Genomic DNA, 23,482 nt, shown 5'->3' with positions numbered 1-23,482 from the left:
GCTGTGAGGCCCAGTAAGGTAGCCACTGGTCACACTTGGCTGCCTAGGCCTGAATTAATTAAAATTAAATGTAATTAAAAATTGAGTCCATCACACCAGACACACTGCAAGTGCTTCACAGCTCCACGTGGCCGGAAGCTGCCGAACTGGACAGTGCTGCTCCTGGCAGGACACGCTGGGTCATCACCAAGCTGTGTGGCCTTCTTCAGAGTATGGAAATACGCATGAGCTAATTGATTTAAAGTTAAAATTCCTAAACTTAAAAATCCACTAACAATTCCTAAATGCACCATATAAATTCAAAAGGTTAACATAAAGAAAAACATGCTAACTAAACACTGAATTAAAAAGTGGAACTTAAAACAGACTCACACATTTAAAATATGTCTATGTGTGTACGTATTAAGATTGTTTTGTCTGATAAACCCTGTCATGATAAATGAAACCAAAAATTTCATTAACTTTAATAGTTTAAGCACTAGAACATATGCTGTTATACACACATGTACAATGAACTTTTTTAACAAGTCAAATAGCATCTCTGAATGGAAACTTAAGTGCAACTTGATAAATAAGAATTTCAATACATAATCGTGAATACACAATTTAAGCTTTATTCAATCAGTCAATAAGTAAATTCATATTTCAATTAATTTCTGAATTAAAAAATCAGGAGAGAGGGAAAGCGAGAAATTAAATATCCATGGCCAAAAACCAGAGTTACGACTGCCCACCTGGCAAGGCTGAACCTTCACTCTGGACTTGAAAGGCTGTGAGGGCCCCAGTGTCCCGAGCCCCAGCACTGCAGGCCGCTTCCTCCCCAGAGCCTGTTTCACTGTCCAGACCCCCTCTGGTCTTTTCCTAGGATCTCCTCAAATTTTCCGGGCAGAGGAGAGATTGTAAATTCATGTCACACTCCTATTTGACTCAAACTTCCTTACCCAGATGACGGGTGGCCTCCGCAGGTGACCTCAGAAACGGGCACCGTTGCTCCTTCAAGCATCTGGCCCTGGGGAGGCCACGCCAGCACTCACAGGTGTTTTTAATGGCATGTTCTCCAGCACAGACCATCTTTCCTGGCACTAAGACTGAACATCCTCCCAAGACCAAGAAAGAGCTGCAAGGCTGGGCTGGGAGGCCATTTCTGCGCATCTCCAGTGCAGCCCCCGCTGAGGGCTCTGAGAGAGAAATGCAGCCTCTGCATGGACCTTTAACAAGCGGTTCGACTAGAAGGGCCATGATTTACTTGTTTGAAGAAGTATTCCCCTTCGTTTCTGTTCAGGGGCTTAAAAGTGACCTCGCCCTTCTCAGGTCCTTCAGAATGCTGTGCAAAATTATCACAGCAGAGCAAACGTGGGCTTCACTGCGCAGAAGCTCACACTCTTGGGGGTGAGAGGCAAGAGGAAGAACCGAGCAAACAGGAACTACCACCATCTGCCACCACCCATACACGAGCCCACTAAGGCTTTAAGTAAAAAGCTGAAAACAGAGTACCTCCCCATGAGACATCAGATGCTGCTATAGTGTCTTCAAGTGAGCTGGGGGACCGAGAGTGAAGATGAAATAACGCCAAGGCATTTTCCCTGAACTAAAACTAATGAAGGCGATAGCCAGGTTCAGATCTTTACATGCTGATAAAAAATTATATCCATATGCAAATAAAATGATATCCATAAGGAAGTGATCTTCCAGGACCTGAATCTCCAAGGAGGAAGGTGAACGCTAGGGTTTAAGGCTCTCAAGGATTGACTGTGATGCCAGGTGCAAATCCCAGGAGAGATTTAGCTGTGCTAGAAATTTTACGACTGTTACTGTTTCTGCTGGTAAACTGGCTATGGAGGTTTTGAGTGGTGTGCCCCAAGGCTATTTCTCCCACAAGCCCTGTATTGCAGAACATTAGGTGTTATCAGATGGTACAGTAGGAAAACTCAGTACTCGACCTCTCAGACTTTTGAAAAGATCTTAGAACCTCAACGACCCCAGACCACACCTGAAAACAGCTAGCATAAACAATTACAGAATCAGATGACACAAGGTGTCACGGGGCACCTAGTCCAGACACGGTGAGGGCAGGGAGGAGATGGAGGGATGGGAAGAGTCTCCTACAGGAGATGAAGCCCTTGTAACAAGCACAGGAGGCAGAAGGAAGGAAAGGTGCTTAGGGATGTAGGAAAGACAAGGGGCAAGATGCCCACTCAGGGCACAGCAAAAAAAACCGTACCGGAGAGCTGAGCTCAGGGACAGAGAGCAGTGCTAGTGAGGCCAGAAGAACCAGGGAGCCAGCAAATTCGCAGGCCACACACACACTGAGCTTGGACCTCCTCCTGCAGGCAGTGGAAGCCAGGGGAGGGTTTTAGACCAGGAGAGGCATACTGTGTGACACGACATTAAGGAAAAACCAAAACTGCACGAGAAAGGGACTAAAGTCACAACACACTATCTGGTCTATGGAGGACCACGTTTACATAGTCAGAATAGTGAAAACACGGTTGCTGGTTGAATTGGACCAATCATTTAGCCACACTGGAAGGATGGGAGGGGTATGGGAGTTAACACGCCATCTGTGACAGAAAGCAGAGAAAGCAAAACCCATCTGAAAGAGAAAGCGTCTTGCCAAGTGTCCGAGAAGGTCTTGGTTTGCTCATGGAGGTCATATCCCTGTGTGACAGCCAGATGCTTTCTAAGCTCCCTCTGGAGTGTGAGCCTCCTGGGGTGCAAACCAGTGAAGCAAGGAGCTGCTAAGCCTTGTTTTCAAGGCTTGTACTTTCACTGAACTTTCTAAGCTGTGTTTATGCATTATAAGAACAAAACCGACAAGGTAAAAATGAAGGATATATACATGTGTATTTATTTATACCAGATGAAGTACAATAAAGACACATGGAGGATAATTTCCTAGGGAATAAAAATACGTTTAACAAAATAAGTCTACAGCAGAAAAATCAAGGAACAAAAAAGAGATCATAATATAAACAATAATTTACACTATAGAGCTTCAAAGATGTCATTTTTATCATATACTGTTCCCAGAAATTGAGTAATTTTATAAGTCACTGATTTGATTATAAAGTATGTGCATTTGTAAAAAATTTGAAAGCTGAGTAAAATTTTAAAAAAAATTATTGCTAATCCTAACCTTCAAAGAGTCACTATTATTTTCTTAGTATCTACATTCTTGTTTAACACAATATTGGTATTTAACTGTAGATGTTATTTTAGACCTTCACTTAGTATGTTTTCAGCATTTATTCACACCATCAAAAATTCTTCCAAAATCCAGGGGTATGACATCCCACCAGACAGATGCACGAATCCCCTGACTGCTGGACCAAGAGATTTTAAATTGATTATAATCAGTGCACATATGAGGAAGTTGCAAGTTAAATCTGCAGTGAATATTGTGATAATTCTACAATAATCCCCTAACTTGAAATAGTGCATTTTTTATGAGTAAAGCAAACAGAATTAAAAAAGCCATTACAGCACAGGTCATGAAATGTGTTTGCCATGTGGTCTTTCTGAGATGGTTCCACCTCAACCACGGAAAAGTGCCCACCAAGCCAAGAGACCCAGATTCAGCCGGAGCCCACGGACAGCTCTGCTGCCCAGCTGTGGGCAGCTCTCTGGAACACCGGGCCCTCACCTGCGACACCAAGAGGCTACATTCCGAGTCCTAACGCTCTGCCGGGCTCTGATTTGCCTGCTCGCCTTGAGTACAAGGCACTTCAGTTACTCGGGAGTGAGTGTCCAAGCCTCAGCATTTCAGTCATTTCAGTCAGTTTTTTTCTGCCCACTCCATTTTCTCTAACAGAAAAAAAAAACTAAGGGTGTTCAAGTCCTGCACTAAACAGCAAAAGCGAAGTAAGGACCGAGAAAAAGAATAAGAGGCAAAGGGCAAACGACGATAGAGCAGCTCTGTCTGGGGAGGGCACGACTCGCTTCTGGCATTTTCTCTCCAGGAGGTGTGTCTTGGAGGGGGGAGAAACAAGGGCGCGTTCACAAGAACTCATCTGAACTGGTATGCAAGCGTTCTAAAGCTGCCTGCCTTTCTTTCAGACTCAGATCTGTGATTTGTGTGTTTGGCTGAGGGGAAGTTCTGCTGAAGGCTGGCTCAGTATCACGGGGTCTCCAGGCAGCCTGGGGTGTTCTATGGAAGGTCAGGGACAAACCCAAAGGGGTGGGAAGCAGGCAGACAGCAGACAGATGTCCTGGTATGGGATGAGGACAGACCGAACGCTGACTCCGCCCCTCCCCTCTTGCACCTGGGTGGCAGCCAGTGGCTCCTCACACTCCCTCCTCTGCGGAGGTGAGGACAAAGCTCACCCGGCCTTGGGGGAAGGAGCGCAGTGACCCAGAGGGGAACACGCTATCTGAGGGCGTGAACAAGTATCTCTCTTCCTCGAGCCCTCAAGGCGCCTGTCGTGGGACTCACGATGGACCAAGGCTGCTCTGAGTACAGCAGAGTGTAACTGCACAGGTGGAAACTTCTCTCAGTGGTGACAAACAGGTGTAATGAAATATAAATACAGATCATGAAAGAAAGAACAAGAAAGAAAAGGCTAAGGTCCACCACTGCTGTGCCAGAAACTGCCGGGAATGTCTAGCTATCTCTGCATCCACAGATGAAGACAAGCTTTCCCTGGTTCCGGGGGGACCACATACAAGTGCGGCGTCCTAGGTACCTGCTACCTACTGAGGGGGCTGCTTCTTCACTGTCCCCATGAAGAGGCACTGACCTTACCTTATGGAGAACAAAGGTCAGAGGCCACGAGACAAGATCACAGCTGGTGGGGGCTGAGCCAGGACTCCAATCCGTCCGCCAGGCCATGAAACCTCCAGAAATAGAGCAGCAGGCGGCACAGAGGCTCCTGATCCCTCCCTCAGAAGTAAACTTTCCATTCTCTTAGCTGAAAAGATGTTCAATTCAGATCTCCTTTCCTCTCTCTCAGCCTCTCATTTCCTCCTTTTCCTCCCTTTTGTACTCTTGGTTCCAAAAAAAGAATGGAACAGCGAGAAATGAAGCCTCTGACGTCATTTACTGACTGGACAGCCTCAGGCAAATTGTTTAACCTGTGACCTTCGCTTCCCCATCCATAAAAATGGGCAAAATAATAACCACATCATAAATTTGGGAAGACTACACCGTGTGCTGCATATAAAGCTCCTAACATATACAAATCCAATAAACACTTCATTTTCTTTCACTTTATGACAAAAAGGACACAGTTGAAACTTTTACTTTTAAACACAGAAGACCAAAAAGGACAAACAAAAAAGTGCCAGTTCTGAAATCCAGCAGCGTCACCACCGAGTGAGCTCCCTAAGACACGTTACAGGGGGAAATGTCAGTCCTGAGGCTGGAGGTGCCAAGAAGAAAAGCAACTGATAAGCCGCTGTCTCCTCCCCCAACCCTGAGGGTTCACTACTACAAAGAGTTTAAAGGAAGGAAGGATGTCTGCCGGGGCTGTCCAGGCTCTACAGCTGGAGTCACGTTACTCCAGGGCTGCTTCCCAGCCCCTCCTTGCCCTCCACCCTCTCACTCTCCTCCTCTCCCCGGTGCCAGTGAACAGCAGTGGAAGTCCAAGGTGGAGAAACAGTAGGTGGTGGCTCAGAGTTCAAGGTGCAGGACATGAGGTGATAAAGAAGGACAAACTGTTTCAAAAGGACAAACTGGTAGCAACCCACTCTGAAATTTCCCTATTTTGACAGTTACAGAACTTCACATAGCTCCAAAAGTCTCCCCTCTCCTTTCACTCAAAGACCTGAAGACACGACCTCTTCAAGCCCCCCACACCCAGAGCCAGCCTGTGGGCCACCAGGCACGGCCCCAAGTGGACACACGAACACCCCGAGCACGCGGACTCCTGGGGACCTCTGACCTGACAAAGCAGTCCGCAGGCAATGACCTACTCGTGTTGGAGGAGTCTTGCTCATCATCTTTCAGTTCTTCAAGAAACACTAAGCAGTGCTACACTACAGCCCAGGGCAGCAGGACGGAAGAGCACACCCTTGGCTCCTCCCAGGTCAGGCTCTCAAAGTGGGGCTTATTTCATCTGAAAAGTTATGAATTCACACAGAACAACATTCAAACGGAAATAAAAGAATACTCCAAAGCAAAATTACACGGTCTGGGAACTACCACAGTCCAGACAACCTGTGTCTGCTCCCTCCACTAGTCTGTCTTAGAAGAAACCAAAAGATGAGCTCCCACCACAGTTGCACTTCGTGGCTCCGTGTAATGCCGAGGCTGGCCTCGTCACACAAGGTGACTTTAAGCAAGTCATTATCTTTTCTGATTTTGGTGTTTTCAATTGGAAGATAAAGTCATTAAATCAAATTGTTTTGATGGTACTTTTAAAAACTGTCAAAAAGCCTAAATAAACTCCTTTACTAAACAAAGAATTTAAGTAGACGGACTAGAGTTCTTCGGCGTCATAAAATGGCGTCTTCCTGAAGTCCACAACAGTCACTTTATCTACAGACAGACACTAGTTATAGCTCCACAGAGCAGAGCCTTGCTACGTAACAATCCCAACTCATGTGATTTCATAAGCACCTTAGGGTATTTACACAGGACAGGTGGTACTGCCCATACCACACAAATGACGAAAGTCAACTGAAAAGGAGTAGACTATTCCAGATTTCGCAAGCAACACAGAGGTGGAGTCTGGCCTCACTCACAGATCTTACATCACACACCACTACTAATACTCACATCATCAGAAAGAAAACAACTAGAAATGTAGGTCTGAGACCCTTAGGAAATGCAGGCACACACCGCACTGATACTAATTACTGGGACAAACAATTCTATCCTTATTCTTACTCCTAACCCAGAGAAGGCTTAAGAAGTTTTTAAAAATGAACTGCCATCACATTATCATAACACCAGGGGCCCTAGAGGAAGCACGAGGAGGCTCACCTTAAATTCAAATGATTAATCCGTCCTCAAGGGCTTCTTCGCTTAATGAAACTCGCTTTGAGATAACTGTCCAAACTGCACCACCAAGAGGCTTGGGAAGCTCTTTAAACCAGAGCCCAGCACCTCCCTCCAGGCTGCACCTAACGCTTCTTCACCCTGGGTCCTGCAAGATGAGCAGGACCCAGACACGTGGAGGAAAGAATGCTAAAGGAGGCTTCAGTTCACAGAGACGGTCTCTGTTCAAGGAAATCAGTCTCTTACACATTTAGTGTCTTTTCAGAAAAATGTTTAAGAATTACTTTCAATTTGGCTAAAATGAATTCACAGAACTAAAGATCTTTAATAACAAATTATTTCATTTTAATTAGATTGGTCTTCAAACTATAAACAGCAGTCAGACTGTATGAGTAAAATTATGTCTATCGACAGTGTATTTTAAACCACTGAATGCTCTCTCAACAAAAAGTTCCTCAAGGCAATCAGTATTACATTTGGCTATTTTAAGTGCTCAGCACAAAGACTTCATTTGATGATTTCTTCATTTAATAAACAAAAACTGATCACCTATGTATGTCTCGGAAACTAACAGGCACACAGAGGACAGTGCTGAGTCACAACACTCAGCAATGTGAAACTGGTTAGAATTCAGCAGAGTTTTCATCAACAGGAATGTAACAATTGCACTTGGCTCATTTGCTACCCTAACAAGGGTCATGTGGAGAATGAATACTAGTATATCAAATTGTAACTTGGTGTCAAGTTGTATGTTCACTGTGAGTCCTAGTCTAACAGAAAAGTGCTCTTTTAACATAAAAACCACACTTAAATGAAAGCTCACATGACACAGCGGGGGCTCTGGGTTGGGAGCCTTTTCTACAGCTTCTTAGCTACGTGGCCTCAGGAAGCACAGTTCACCTCTCCAGGCCTCGGCTGCTACACAGGGAAAACAATGTTAATAATAATAATCACCTCGCAGGATTAGTCAGAAATACATGTAATAACACACGAAAACTGCCTGTGACCTTTCCTGACACACACTGAGCACTCAACAGCTCCTTCCACGATTTAGCAGAGACCTGCTTAGTCCTCTCACAGATGAGCGTGTCCCCATTTCAAGAAATATTCATCAAATGCATAAAAATCTAGTAATAACGTATAATAAGTGCATATAAAATACTTTGGATGTTAGGCGCCAATTTGCAATGAGATCTCAATAACCGTACGATTGTCTGAGGGAAACCAAAGCCTGGAAAGATTGGGGCAAGACCGTGGGGATATAACTGATGAGCTGGATGGAACTGGAGGAGTCAACATGAACTCGTGATACGAGTTAAAAAATATATATATACACACGTATGTACACATGAGCACACATACAAGTGAAGAGGAAGCTACAGAAAACACACATGCACAGTTTTCCTTGTTCATGAAGACCTGAGAGACTGATGACGGCTGCTCCCCTCCTGCTGCAGAAGGTGCTGCGTCCCTACTCCTCACTCCACTCCGTCTGCAAACACTGCCATCTCCTCCCGCACAATGAGATCCTTAAGTGTCCACTCCCTGCTCGTGTGTCACCTGCAGGTTCTCTGCTCCCGCTCCCACCATCGGCCTGGCATCTTCGCCAACGCAAGCTCCAAAGCCCCAACAACCGCGCTGTCTGAACGGAGGGTCGGCTCACCCACTGCCCCTCTGAATCCATCTTTTATTCTGCAAGCTTGTCTTACATCTAATTTCCACTACATTTCATCTTCAGTGCCCAGTCCTCTAGCTAACTTCTTCTGTAAATGGCCAGACAGCAGATTTTTTGGACTCGCAGGCCGGCTTCCATCGCAACTTCTGAACTCCGTGCTTGGAGAGCAAAAGCAGCCACGAATGAGTAAGCCAGAATGGCTGGGCTCCACAAACTGTATTTATGGACTTGAACCCTGAACTGCACATAATTTTCACATCATAAAATATCACTCTTCTTTTAGTTTTTTTTCCACCCGTTTGAAAATGTAAACACCATTCTCAGTTTGTAGGCCACACAAAACCAGGCAGGGGGCCAGGTCCACCGCACAGGCCATCATCTGCTGACACCTACCAGGATCACTTCCTTCCCAAACCACGTTGGTCCCACCAACAAGGCCCCACGCACTGCCTCGCACTGCCCTCCCCTCCTCATCCTAAGCAGCCGCCTCAGTCCTCCAGCAACATCCTGACCTGGGCAGCCCCACTTCCCCCGCACCAGGCTCCTCCGCAGCCTCCCTCGGGTGGTCTGCGGAACACAGCCTCTGGTCAAACACCTCTCTGCGAACATCTTTCCCCAGCACCCCAGAGAGCAGACTTCTGGCAAATTCCATCAAGGAGGCACCACAGCAACACCTCCGCTCTTCAGTGAGCCCCATGCCCTCTCACCAGGTTTGGATCTCAGCCCCCATGGCCTCTCCCCCGAGGGCTCAGTCGTAGACCCAGGGGTAGGGGCTGCTCCTTATGCCATTTCCAGAGTCTTCAGAGCTCTCTTTACTCACAGCCAATCCCCTTTCAGGTAATAATTCCTTACATTAAACTCTGCCTGTTCAAATGACCACGTGGTTTCTCTTTCCCATTTGGACTAGACTGACACAAGCCTGAAGACTGAATGCCTCCATTCAGGTCAATGAGGAAATGAAGGACAAGCAGGCAGGCGGGAAGATGAGCGGGGCGCCCCCGCTGCTGACGCTCCGCCCCGGACATCTGCAGTCCCACGGACCTGCCTTAAGTTGCCATATCTTCCAACACTTCTCCCTCACACCGTCCTTGTTTTTTTAAACTTCTAAGTATCTGAAAGTGTTTTATCCTGGTTTCCTGTGTTAAACACTGGTCACCAGCTTTTCTGTGTTATGAGAGCTGCCCACCATGATCACAGAGGGAGATCAGACAGCCAATAGTGACCGAGAGGACTGAGGGCAGCAGCGCCCATCCTGCCGTCCTCAAGTTCCAGCTCAGGAGACACATCGCTGAGCCAAACTTTTAGACAGAAGGATGCCAGGTGGCCTCATCTACTGGGAGTCAGCTTACACATGAGCTTGTTCACCGAAGCATCACATCCTTCTGGAACCCTTGCTTCCCTGTATAGACTTCACTGATCATTAGCACACCTGGAAAAGGATAAAATAAAACCAGTGAAAAAGTCATTAAATTTCATGCAGGCATAGTAGGCAAGCTAAAAACAGAAATTCACAAGGGAACAAGGAGCAGGGCAACAGTAGAGCCAAAGTCTTGAAAGAGATGCCAGAGATAAGTGATAGTAAAGGCTACTTTTTCTTGCTAGTGGCATTTCAAATGAAAAGAAGACCAGGCCACCAAAACACATTCATTGGAAAAAGCAGTCCCAGAGTTGTAGGAACACGAGGGAAAACTAAATATAAAAACAGGCAGAAAAGAATTCAATGAACTTGTCTTACTACTCATTTAGCAGAAAATAATTCTGGAAGAAAGCAACATAAAAGACACTAAATAAGCCACACAAATTTTGCTGCTGTCCTAAAAATGCAACACTGGGCCAGAGAAGGGTAGTAACTGCCAGAAACACACCCTCATGTTTCTATAGCACATTTGTTTTATTTTAGTGTGTTCAGCAGGAAGGTGTATGTGTTTCGGAGGAATAAAAATATTTTCAAAGACAGTAATTTCTAGTAATTTGTCTTATCCAACTACCTTACTGTAATTTTTCCTTTATTTACTGCTGGTGAGCCTAGGGTCAAAATTTACTTACGTGTATTTACAGTGAATGCACAGGACAGTCCTTCTTTCCTACTGAGAACAAACCATATATTCTACTCTTTCAAATACAAGACTCTGTCCCCCAAACCAGAAAGACTCCATCTGGCATTTTCACAAGGACCCCAGCTTCTTTCTGCCAGAAAAGTGACTTAAACCGCTGTTAACTTTGTCCACGCTTCCCTCCAACGTACTGCCTCAGGGAAGTTAGGGCAGGTATGTAATTCTCCTTTCTTCTGCTGAGCTGATTCAAAATCACCCTCCTCTTCAATACAAACTATCCAGTGTAATTAATAAGTTACTAATCTCACAGAGTGGGTGTTCCCACCATCACTTCAAATTGAATACATCCCAAACCAAAACCTTCCCCACAGCCTCTCACCTTTCTATCTAGCTACTCTCCTCAATTACTCCCATTGCTCGTAGTGACAATTCCATTCTTTTGCTGTGTTTATCAATTTTAGCTAGACTACTGCAACTAACTTCAAGATGGTCTTCATACCTGGAGTTCTCCCAAAGTCAACAGTATGCTGCATACCATTTCGATTCACCTGCCAAATATACCACTTTTATCATTAAAGGACAAAGGTCTAGAAACTCAAAGGTGCCTCCAGGACACTACGAAAGTAAGAGAAAAACCCCACCTGGCAAGGCTCAGGGCCACTCCCATTTAAACGCAGTAGCACTGGTTTTAACTTTTTTGTTAACAGTTTTGTAAATGTCACCTCAGTATTTTTTGTTGGGAGAAGAGGCTGCTTAGCAATCACTTCCCTAAGGAATCAAATGATTACAGTATTGAAAAAAAAAACTATTAGTTTTTTATCACCGCCATAACAAATTACCAAATGAAACTGCTTAAAACCACTCGGGTTTATCACATTATAGTCCTGGAGATCAGAGTCTAACACAGGTCTCCCTGGGCTATGACCACGGTGTCGGCAGGGCTGCGTTCCTTTTTGGAGGCGCTACGGGCAGGAGGCGGGGGGGGGGTCGCTTGCGCTTTCCAGAGTCTAGTGGCGTCTGCTTTCTTTGGCTTACGGCGCTCCCCCCAACCTTCAGAGCCGGCCATGTCAAGCCGAGCCCCTCTCACTCTGCCTCCCTCTTCCTCTTCTAAGGAACCCTGAGATTACATTAGGCCCGTCAGCTAAGTAGCAACCTTAACTCCCCTTGGCCATACAGGGAAACACACTGACAGGGTCCAGGAATTACAGCATGACCATCTTGGGGAAAGGGGTGTCACCTGCCTACTGCGCCACCCAAACTCTACAGCAGAATGTTGCTCCACGGAGAATCAAACAAACCCTACTTAAACCTGTACATGTGAGGACTGAATCCATTCCCTGCTCTCCTCCTTCTCACCCAAGATACAGGAAGTGAAATGGGAGATCACAAGGATAATCAGTGGCAAGAGAGCTCATATTCCTCGACAGCACTTGGAACTCATTTTCTTCAACACGATGCACAGTCACGTGAAGGCAGCCCCAAGTCCTCTGAACAGCAATAACTATACCACAGGCTAAGTGTTCAAGGACTCTAAAGAAAACCCTGAAACTCAATTTGAAGTACTAACTAAACACTGCAACAAATAAAAACATTAACTTTTTGGTTTAAGTATTACTAAGCCATGTAGTCATTTTTTCTTATAAAAGAAAATGTATGCCCACTACTAGCCCTCAAAAAGTATCACAAAAAAACTTCAGCATTCCTAATATATTACACCCCTGGGAGGAACTGTACCTAAGCTTAAAACTGCTTAGGGCTCAAATCTGCTCAATTCCTGACCTTACCTTTAGGACAGTGGGAAGTCACTGCGCAGAATCATTCTGAGCACTGGCAAGGATGCAGTTCAGCCCAAGCTAAGACCCTCCCCGTGGGAGCTGACACTCCCACCAGCGTATCTGTAGCAGATTCAGAACTGGCCAGACCTTAATGCAGTGCCATTCCCCGCGGGCCTCAAGAGGGAGCACCTTCCTCAAAACAGACTGCCCTGCGGCTGATGCTTTCTGCGCATCACTACAGATGAACGGGAAGAGACACAAGCCAGGAGAACACCCAGACAGTCTGGAGCAGGACTTGATTTTAATAATGCTCTACACAACACAACCACTAATACAGATATAAAAGGAAGCAAGCAGACACTGAACCTTATAAATAAGCTGTGGGCTAAGAGTGAGGGAAAGGCCCAGAATCCAGCATATTTATGAAGGTCTGAACTCCAGGCCTTTACCTTACCAATAGCCAGCAACTTTACTATCAACTATACCTCAATTCTAAGAATCAAATGAAATAACATAACATTCAAAATTAATTTAAAAATTCTATTAACATCATTGAGAGTAAAAAGAATTAATGTTGCAGATAAATGAAAGACAGCTCTTTAAACTTCAAAGATTAAAACAAATTAACTAAATTCTTCCTACAGTGTAACAGTTCCAGAGTCCTAGAGAATATCCAGTATAATTCAACATTCCTTGATGGTTTCCAAATCATCGTGAAAGTATTAGTGATCAGGGCATGCAGGAACACCTCTGGGTCCATGTGTGCAGCACAAACACTCCACAGTTCAGAATTCCATCCTTCCCTCTCAAGGCAGTCATTTCTCATTTCTTACTTTTGACCAGATGATTAAAACCTGCTGTTTTCCACACAACTCTGTGGAGCCAAACGTGGATCCACAGCCTGTCTGTCCCTGACGGCTTCCTGGCTACATCCAGGCCTTCCTCCTCCTCTTCACCTCGGATCGGCACACACGGTACCAACAGTGAGACTGTGCCCGAGCCCAGCCTCCAGCGTGAATGGGCACAGCTGCTGCGTCAGGTCCCTCGCTCTGCCAAGCAACGGCCAAGCTTGTGATCTTGGAAAAGCAGTGTGACTCGTGAAATATCATTACTTTTCCTATCAGTGTTGAGCACTTACTGCATAGGAAGCTCTGCCACTTTTATGTATATTAACTCATTTAATCTTAACAAAACTGTGTGACAGTATTATTTCTGAGGAAAGGGGTTAACTTGCTTAGGAGACAGAACTGGCTTTGAGTTCTAGGTCCACCTGACACCAAGCCCTTTGTCCTTAAAGACTACAGATCATTTCACACAAAAGAAAGCAAATTCAAAAAGAGGAAATAACTCTGAGTTCATGTGTTTATAAGACAGACCTATGATACTCATCAGACAGGACACTCTCTGACAAGACTATTATAAAGACTAAATAAATGGAAAGTTACAAGAAAGTGTGAAAATGTTAAACCACCAACACAGTAGCATCTCGTACTGCACAGTTCCAGGAAGACCACACAAAGACAGTGTGCGACTTCCGGGGGCGGCACGGGGAAGGGCAATCACACTGAGCCCGGTGCGAACGGTGCCCCCGGAGCTGTGAGCCGCGGACGTGCACATACACGTGCGTACACAGCGTGCACCCACAGATATATAAACTGTACTAGCGAGGTACAATAAAACCAGGGATCACTAAAATAAAAAGTTGACAACTGAACAAGTCCTTAACAAGAAAATGAAAGCTTACATATAGCTTAGATAAAGCTTTTTTGCCATAAACAATAAGGCAGCTTAACTATTTTAAGACCATGGTGCTTCCCCTCCCTTTGCTTTAGAACCAAACCAATTTCATGAACAGTTACAGTACAGATATTCACGTAAATCAACTGTAGAAAAGTCTAAATCTTTCTTTTTCCATTTCTAATTTCTCCGGTTCATAAAATAATACAGGTTCAAATCACTATTTGCAGGAAAAAAAGTCAAGTGCATTAAACCATTAAAATGGCTAAGAAATATCTGAAGTAATTCTTTCAGAATGGGATTTACAATACCTGGGAAATCACTACCCATCACTGCCAGGCTTTTTCTTAAAACTAAAATTGTAGTGACTACCTTCATGTGTTCCAAAGTTTGTTCTTATATTTGAGTCTTGAGATGACCAAGAATTTAAAAATCCACTCTAGTCATCCAGAGACTACCATGCAAACATGAGCCCAAGAGTACCAGAACTCATAGAAGTCACAGGGATAAAATATGCCATCCTTCTAAATACTGTAAAACAAAGGCTCACTTTTTGTTAGTAAGCTTTGGCATTTCTAAATACTTCTTCCTCATAAATTTAAGATCCAGCATCTTGAAGATGGACTACAAAAAACAGAATGCTATGTAATCAGAACAAAAGCTCTGAACTATTAATCCAGGAGCAGCAACAGAGGTGGACACTAATCCAGCCACCGACACCCGCGTGGTTCCCATCACCGACAGCTAACCACTCAGCGCTGGGTGGTAGTGTGGGCAAACCACCTGACAAGCTACGTCTGGGCCCTGCTGCAGCCTCGGTTACCTGGCAGAGCTTCCAGGTCAGAGAAGATTCAAGCACTTGCGCTTCCCACGCTTAAATGGCAGCTGGATTTATAAAGCTGGGCTTTCGTTAGTTGGTGTCCTCATTAACACACGTAACTCTCAGAATTAACTAGAGGAATGTCACCCCGGGTGATTACAGTCCCGAGAATCTGTTTCTTTTTGACCCACGTTCTCTAGTCTTTCTACAGTGACCTCTTACTGCTATTACATGTGGCAGGGTCTGGGGACGAGCAAAAACAATGACCTTTTTACTTGTTATTTCTACATGGCCAGTAAAGTTTGTGTAAGTGACCAAAACAGAATCACAGGTGTTCAGGAATGAGTCAGTGCAAATGAACCACTGTTACGAAAACCTGAACCAATGGACCTAGGCAGCATAAAAAGAAACGGCATATCAAACACCTAAAACCTAATTTTTTGATGCCTGTCAGAAAAACATTCAAGTCCCATATTTAGGACAGAATGACTGAAAATAACAAAGAAAAAACAATTCATCACTATTCAGAAAACAGTGTCTACTACGGTATTAGAAAAAAAAAAAAAAAGGCACAGCTTGAGAAACGCTGAATGACTTGTCCGGAGTAACGTGTGGGCCAGTTAGAGCCTCGTCAGCCACCACATGTCACACAGTGACGCACAGCGGTTACGGCGCCATTGGGCCAAGGGGCAAAGAGCACGCACCATGCACCCTGGACCCCATCGTCGCCTTACTTACTTGTCAGTCCAGACAATCTGACTTTTAGTATTCTTACTCTTTGCTATTCAGTAGGACTCTGACTGACATTTTTAAGATGCATGAATGTTATTTTTGTTTACACATGAAGTCTGAAAGGATTCACACCACACCGTTAAAAAAAATTATCACTACCCAAGCAGCCCACGAGGTACAGGTGTGGATGGGAGAGGTCCGCTGAAGGAGGAATTTGCTTACCTTATTTCGGTACTTTAAATCTTATCTCTGAACATACAATAACTCTACAATAAAAAATTTAACGACCTCATAAAACACACTGTATTGTCGGCCATGACGCTGCCTTCTAGATGATATACAGGGATCTCAGTTCACTCCCTGAACAGAATCCCTGTGACAAATATACTATTGCAGGCCATGCTCCCAGAGATGAGTTTCCAGAAAGCACCACTTCCAAGCACAGAAATTCTTAACACGCGCAGAGCTGGCCCTTGCCCAGAGCAGACCATCAGTCATGGGAGCTGCTACCAGTCGCCACTGCCACCCCTACTGTGGACCAAGGACTCCGGCGAGCATCTTCACGTGGGCCCAGCTTTCCCTCCACGCACTTACCATCAATCATCTGGCCTTTAGCAAAGGAATCCATTTCACTCCCCACCAAGAAACATCCACCTCCGCTTTCAAACTTCATTTTTCCCTAGACAGAAAGATCTGCTACTTTTTATTTCTCTTCCTTCAAACTGCTGCCTCAACAGGAGTAAAAGTAAATAGCTGGAAAGAATCTAAATGCCCTTCAGTAGGGAATATGGTTAAGTAAATTGTAATATATACAGTCTATATATGTAGCAATATGTAACAGATACTTTGAAGCTGCAAAAAAGCATTTTTAAAGAATGAAGAAATTCTTTATATAGAATACTAGAGATACACTGAATGAAAAATGCAAGTGAAATTGTTTGCAATGTACCTCATCTTTAAGTAACTGGAAAGAAAAATAGTATTTATTCAAATTTACTTGTATACAAATGTTTCTCTCATATCATTTCAGAGATGAGTGGCTACCTCCCAGGAGGAAAAGTGGGAGGCTGAAGAGGAGACATTTTCAGTCTATAAACATTTTATACCACTTCAACTTTGAATGATGATTATATTACCTCTTTTCAAAAACAATTAATATTTTAAATTTGCTTAAAAATTTTATCCTCAGAGAAATATCTGTGACTATTTTCATATTTTATGAAGTTGAGAGCAGGTAGACTAACAAATTTATTAGTCTGAGAATCAATCTCACCCCATCATAATCATGCACTTAACATTCCAAAAAGATACCCACGTCTCCCTGTCACCAAGGTGTCCTGCATTCTCAACTCCTAACAGAAAATGTTTTATTTTTATTTCATAAAGCAAAAACTAATTACTTACTAAGTAGTTAAACTGTAACACAATATAAGATGCAAAGGTAGATAATAAGAGAAATATAAAATGTTACCCTCTGCACAGTAACTATTAACCTTGATGGATTCAAAACAGTTTGAGATTTCACATGAGCACTTCAGGAAGCAGAGTTCCGTACAATCCATGTGAGGGTATCTCAGCTGACCAAAAAGTTGAAGCTTCTGGGTATCACCAAAAGGAACAAACAGCTCTGCAGCACAGGCAGAACACTACTCTTTCATATCCAAATAAGCACAGAGAAAGCTATAACGCTGAAAAGCTTATAATAATATTGCAGTTCATTTAAAAATGTGTAATTCAACAGCATGAAAAAAATTCAAATGTCAAACCACTGACTTTGAGAATTTATAGTCATATACTATTTATCTATATAACTGTCAATAACTCAGACATGTGCATATAGAAAAACAAAACTGAGCTTTTAAAAATAAACAACTTATCTTAATTACCTAGCAATCAATCTGAAAATTGAACTCATTTGATAGCCTACAACAAGAAAATTTGGTTGTGTTACACACACACACAATTAAAAACTCCAACCAACTATTTCATGTCATATACCAACTAAAATCAAATACTACTTAAATGCCATTAATGGGGCAGGTGACCAGAGATCATTTTCACATTCATTCACACACATTTCCTGATCATCCGTTGGGAGACGCAAGGGATAAGAAGACACGGTTTCTGCTTTCAAGCATTTTATGATCCAATTACAGATGTCAGAGTACTCAAAAACAAACTCAGCATAGGAAGTTCTCATGTGGGGATTAAACAACTGTGCAAATGCGTGGAGACCTCACTACCAGACAGGGAGGGGCCCCACGAGATGCAGTGCATCCTTCTATGTGGAAGACTTCCAAAGGGAGAAAATTCGAAACATAAATGCATCAGAAACCAAAAGTTTGAATAAAACAAGAAACAAATTTGAGAAGGAGCACAAGGGCCAGAGAACACAGTTTTGAAAGGCAACAATGAGGAGCAAGGATCTTATTCCAGAGTTGGTCAGGAGCCACTCAGTGGAGGCACAGAGGTTGAGATCACAGACTGGGAAGACACGCCTGGGATGCAAACTCCAGTTCTGCCTACTAGCAACTCCTTCAGGCTCATGAAGACTCAATTTCTCCATCTGTGAGGTAGGATGGAAGTACCTATGACATAAAACTATTGTGAGGACCAAATGAGACAAAGCATGCAGCACGGTGGCTGACACAAGAAAGTACGTTTTGGGGTTTCTTGTTTTGTTTACTTCTGCAGGCAGGGGGGAAAAAACATGATCAGGGCTGCATTTAGCACAATTAATTTGACAGCAGTAGGCATGATGGATGGCAAAACCTAGGGATTAGACTGTCGCCTGTTAATGGCAGTTGAAGCAAAGGGATTAAAAGTACTTCACTGCTGGGAAAATGGAAAAGAGGCAGGAGAATCAGGAACCACATGCGATAAAATGACAAATTATTCCTGAAAAAAGAGAGAGTAAAGAGCTTTGATTTTGAGCCTAGATGACTAAGAAAATGTTAGGGCCTTAATATAAACAAGTAAATGAGGGAAAGAGAATTCAGTTTGCAAAGAAAACAATTCTGAATCCATTTGATTCAAGACAACAAAATGACAGCCACTTAAAGAGTCTGTCAAGGAAAACAACAAAAGACAAGCTTGCAGGAAAGATACAGAAGCAGGTGATGCAGAAGCAGGGCCTCAGCAGAGGGACTGAGCTGTGGGAACCCTGGGTCTGTCGACCCACCGGGAAGAAACCCAGCTCCAAAATGGAGACGAGAACATAAACGAAGGCCAAAGGGACAAGGAGTCTGACGTGCTGGCCGGGGAAGAACCCAGAAGACAAGGGGCCACAGCTGGTTACACTTGAGATTAGAAACTGAACTGATGTGATACTGTGGTTATCACCAGTTTTTAAGCGCCTGAATGTTACTGGAAAGTGTTAATTATTCCAACTCAACCCCCAGCAGGACATAGCTAACATAGGATAATAATTATAATTAGATTTGTTTCAGTATCTCAAAGTTCAAAGAACTGTAACTTCTAAGTTCTCATCTCCCTTGACAGCCATCCACACACCTGACTCTGAGGAACCCCCACCTTTCCCTCTGTCCACTCTGATCACTACCTCTCAGGTTTTCTCCCCTCTATTTTGGCTTTTCTTTCATCTTAACTAGCTTCTCCCTAGAAACAGAATTATCAGGGAACACGTCTTTTAGGCAATTCCCCAACAGCTGCTTTACACTCAGTTTTAAAATCCCAACTAGATTTTATACTCCAGACAGTACCACCTGATGCTTCTTCTGTTATCATTCATAGAACCTAAATAGTTTATTGATTTCTGGCTACCCATGAATGTATGTCCCCCAACAGGATTTTCGGGCTAAACTGGAAAGTAAACTTTGTATTTCTTCCAATCAGCCCTAAAATCTCTCATTAATTTTTGAGAATACACACACAGAGCACTGGATCCCCCATTCTCCAACAGCTAGAAGTCATATTATAAAGACATCTTTCTGGTGCTGAATTATTTTCTGTGTCCCACAACTATGAAACCCACTCACACACAGCGTAAGTTGTTCAAGAAATAAGTGATGGCAATTATGTCATCCAAATGTGAATCTAATTACCATCCTTAACAACTGCCAGGAATAAAAGCTCAAATATTTCCGTATACATAGGCTTCTTCTCAAGTACATATTACAACTGATCATACTTTAACTTCAGTATTTACCATATTTCTTTAAACCACACAGCTGTCACATCTGCTGAAAAACCAAAACAGATTAATACACCATAATATTAAGACATATACTATACTGTCTACCATTATGCATTTTTAGGAGACCATAAAACACCAAAATAAACAAGGAAATTTTAATCTTTTCAGGGCACTCTTTGTTTTCATCATCCTGGTTTACAGATAGTATAAATGGGTTCATAAAAATAACACTAAATGAAATGAGATTATCCATTCAAGTCTGCAAGGAACAGAACATCTGTAAGAGCTAAAACTACTGTGGTGTCCAAATTTACCATGGCATCAAGTGGAGTGACTAGAGATGGAAGTAACGCAATCCTCCATCTTCCTGGTTAATGGCATCACCTCAAGGAATTTAGTATTTTAATAATACATCATCAGAAACCTCATTTAGAGTTTCACACTACTTGTCCTTTAGATGATTTTTCAACGCACACACTTATGTTCATATCTCTACTTTGTAAGGAACACTTCCAAGCCAAAAAGGAGAAAGCAAGCCCAAGATCAGTAATTTTGCAGAGTAACTGTCATTAAAGGGAGGCAGCATGGCAAAACAAAACACAGGTTCTTGGATTAAGCATGCCTGAGTCTAACGCAGTTACCAGCAGGAAAAAGGCACTAAATGGACCTTGAGCAATTGACTTAATGTCTCAGAGCTTCTGTTCAAAAATCCGTAGAATGGGGAGAATGCCACCTATGCTGTGAGAAACACATAAGAAAGAGCATTATCGACAACAATAACTAAAATACCATGGATGTTTCTGATTCCTTCTGAACCCATTTCCCCAAATAATAAAATGCTACACAACTGGGCCTAAGATTTCAGGCTGCACATGTTTAGAACCAGACAGTTCTTTGTGATTACCGTACTCAGTTCTGCATCATCCCTGGAAGCCAGCACCACGATGAACACACAGCACATTTTTAATAAATACAAGTCAGTGATTAAATCAACCGAGCCTCCAGTTCTTCCGCAGGCAGAAACATAAAAATGTAACTGAGATTTCCTCGCTTTCTGTCTTCGTAGTAGTAAGCAGTTAGTATCACTTCCCACTTAATGGCTTACTCCCTGTTGTTTACCATCAAGACCATTTTTACCTGTCTTAAATACAAGCTTGTTGGCTGCTGGCCTTCTACCTTACCTCTTTTCCACACGGGTAGTTCATGTGTGAGGGACTGAATTTGTTTTCAACTGACCATAGGGAATTTAAGTTTACTCTGAAAAATGCACATAAAAAAACAAAACATAAACTATTTTCGTAATCTGCTTTATGAAGTCACCGGACTCCTGTAAGCTACCATTAAGCTCTGTGTAAACACATTACTCAACTTCGTAATATGTAAGTATCCCCAACTGGCCCTAGATGTTCTGAAAGTTTTACCACATTGTGTTTCAAAATATTAGTTTGTAGACCTTGCTAAAAGCTATTCAAAAGCTAAAAGAATGTAGAAACGTTGACAGTATGCAGCAATAAAATATATAGCTGTGTAGTTTTTAAAAAGAAAGATGTGGTAAAATGGAGACATATCTGCTGAGTATTGTCAGTCAGTAAAAATCGTATGCTATATATGATCCCAACTTCGTTTTTATAATATACTTATTACATGCACAGAAAAAAATCCTTAATAGTTAGATACCACACTTGAAGACTGATTACTCTGGGAACTAAGATGGGGGTAAATGAGGAGGGGAGCAGACTTCTTCATTGTTAGGCTGCTTAATTTTTTCTTAAAAAGCATGTAACACTTGTTATCATAATTTTTAAAACTGGAAGAAAAACTATTGGTAAAACCATACTTTCTCCTCCGTATCCAAATGTTTCGAATATGCAATTTTAAAGATATAGTTAGAAAAAAAAAGATATAGTTAGGATCTCTCAATTTTAAAAAGAGGGCAAACAAAAACACAGTACTGGAAGCGGGGCTGAAAAAGAAAAAGAAAAAGACAAAAGTCCGATTTGCAAAATTACTCCCCATGTGGTTCTACTCCTGAATCCTCTCTACGCCGGCGTCTGAAATCCCCCAAGGACGGGCCGCGCACTTAAACGGCAAAAAACGCTCCAACAAAAAAACCGAAAGTAAGAAAACGCGAGCGCGGCCCCAGCCCCCAAAACCACTCCCCGCCCGGCGCCCGAGGCGTCCCGAGCCGACGTGGGCCGGTCCTCCGCCTCCGGTTCAAAACAACAACAAAGTCACGGGGTGGCGGGGAAGGCCCGCCTCGGCGGTTCCCCCGCCCGGGTCAGAGCCAGGACGGCAGGGCCCGACGCGGCCCCTCGGCCCCCTCAGCCGCCCGGCCCCCCCGAACCCTCCGACGTCCCGGTCCCCAACGCCGCTCCGCCGCTCCGCCGCCGGGTCCCGACCCCCTGGCCCTCTAGACCCTCCGACTCCTGAGACCCGGCCCCTAACCTGCCCCCGCGCCCTCAGCCTCCAGGCCCGACCCCCGACCCCTCTCAGCCTCCCGGCCCGGCCCCCACCGCCGGCCCCCAACCTGCCCCCGCGCCCTCTACTTCCCAGGCCCGACCCCCAACCCCGCTCAGCCTCCCGGCCCGACCCCCTCAGCGCCCCCTCAGCCACCCGGCCCCCAACCTCCCCCCGCCCCTCAGCTTCCCAGGCCCGACCTCCGGCCCCCAGCCCCGACTCCCCGGCCCGCTTCGACCCCGGACCCCGACCCCCGGGCCCCCGGCCCCCAGCCCGCCGGCGGCGTTACCTGCGGCGAGGCGGGCGGTCGGTCAGCCCGCCGCGGCAGGCACAGGTGAGGCGCTGGGACTCGGAAGGCTTCGCGGCAGCCGGCGCCGCCGCCGCCGCCGCCACAACAACACGTCCGCCGCTTCCTCCTCGGCCGCCGCCGCCGCCGCCGCCGCCGCCGGGGGAGGGCCGGGGGCGGGACGCAGGCTGGGGAAGCCCGACCGCCGCGGCCACGGAGCCGCCGGGGACCGGGCATGCGCGGACGGCGGCGGGCGCGCGGGCGCGGGCGAGGACGCCGGAGTCAACAAGGCCCGGGGACGCCCTATCCGGCTCCGCCCCTCGGGGTCGCCCCGCCCCCAGGCCCAAACAACGCGAGGCCGGCCGAGGTCCCGCGAGAGCAGGCCCCGTGAAGCCGCCACGGTCGCGCGTGGGGCGGCCTCGCGCCGGGCTGGTCCTCGCAGATTCGTCCCGCGGCCGGGGCCCGTTCCCGCGCTTGAGCCGCCGCCGCGCTTCCCCGGCGCTCGGGGCTGGGCTCGGCGTGCGGGCGCCTGTCCGTCCGTCCGCCCGCCTCCCTCAGCTCCCGTCCCCGCCGGGCCGGGAGGGTCCGCCCGGTTCCGCCCGCCCGAGTCGTTCGGGCTTGGTGTCCAGACGCGCTGGCAGCGTCGTGGGCCCGGAAGGCAGGCAGTGAGGCTTGCCTGGGCGCAGCGGGGTCCGCGCACTCACCGTTGAGGGGAAGGGCCTGCGCGCGAGGCCGGCGCCCACCTCTCCCGGGGGCCCGCCGGCCGCAGCGGAACGGCTGCTCGGCGCCCTGCCGTTCCCCCTCGACAGCTTTATTTACGCTTAAAATGGGAATGCGCGCCGGGCGGGCGTTG

General features: G+C 45.3%; 1 protein-coding gene across 4 annotated transcripts in view; it reads right to left on the bottom strand.

Annotated features, from left to right (window-relative positions):
- PCMTD1 (protein-L-isoaspartate (D-aspartate) O-methyltransferase domain containing 1) overlaps window positions 1–23,454 on the bottom strand; it is a 53,760-nt gene extending 30,306 nt beyond the window's left edge. The window contains exons 1-3 of one of the 4 annotated variants that reach the window (XM_072951991.1): window positions 22,633–22,901; window positions 9,962–10,041; window positions 7,761–7,855 (exon numbers count right to left, since the gene is read on the bottom strand). The gene's annotated coding sequence lies outside the window, so the exon portion shown is untranslated. Of the gene's footprint in view, window positions 1–7,760; window positions 7,856–9,961; window positions 10,042–22,632; window positions 22,902–23,333 lie in introns of those variants that run through there. The other 3 variants (XM_072951992.1, XM_072951993.1, XM_072951990.1) reach the window with 3 other exon arrangements.
- Between the last annotated feature and the right edge of the window lie 28 nt (window positions 23,455–23,482).

Source organism: Vicugna pacos, chromosome 29 (assembly GCF_048564905.1).
Source record: "Vicugna pacos chromosome 29, VicPac4, whole genome shotgun sequence".
Classification (NCBI taxonomy): Eukaryota; Metazoa; Chordata; class Mammalia; order Artiodactyla; family Camelidae; genus Vicugna; species Vicugna pacos.
The sequence above is the reverse complement of the archived record's forward strand: the minus strand, read 5'-3'. Positions and strand labels throughout refer to the sequence as shown.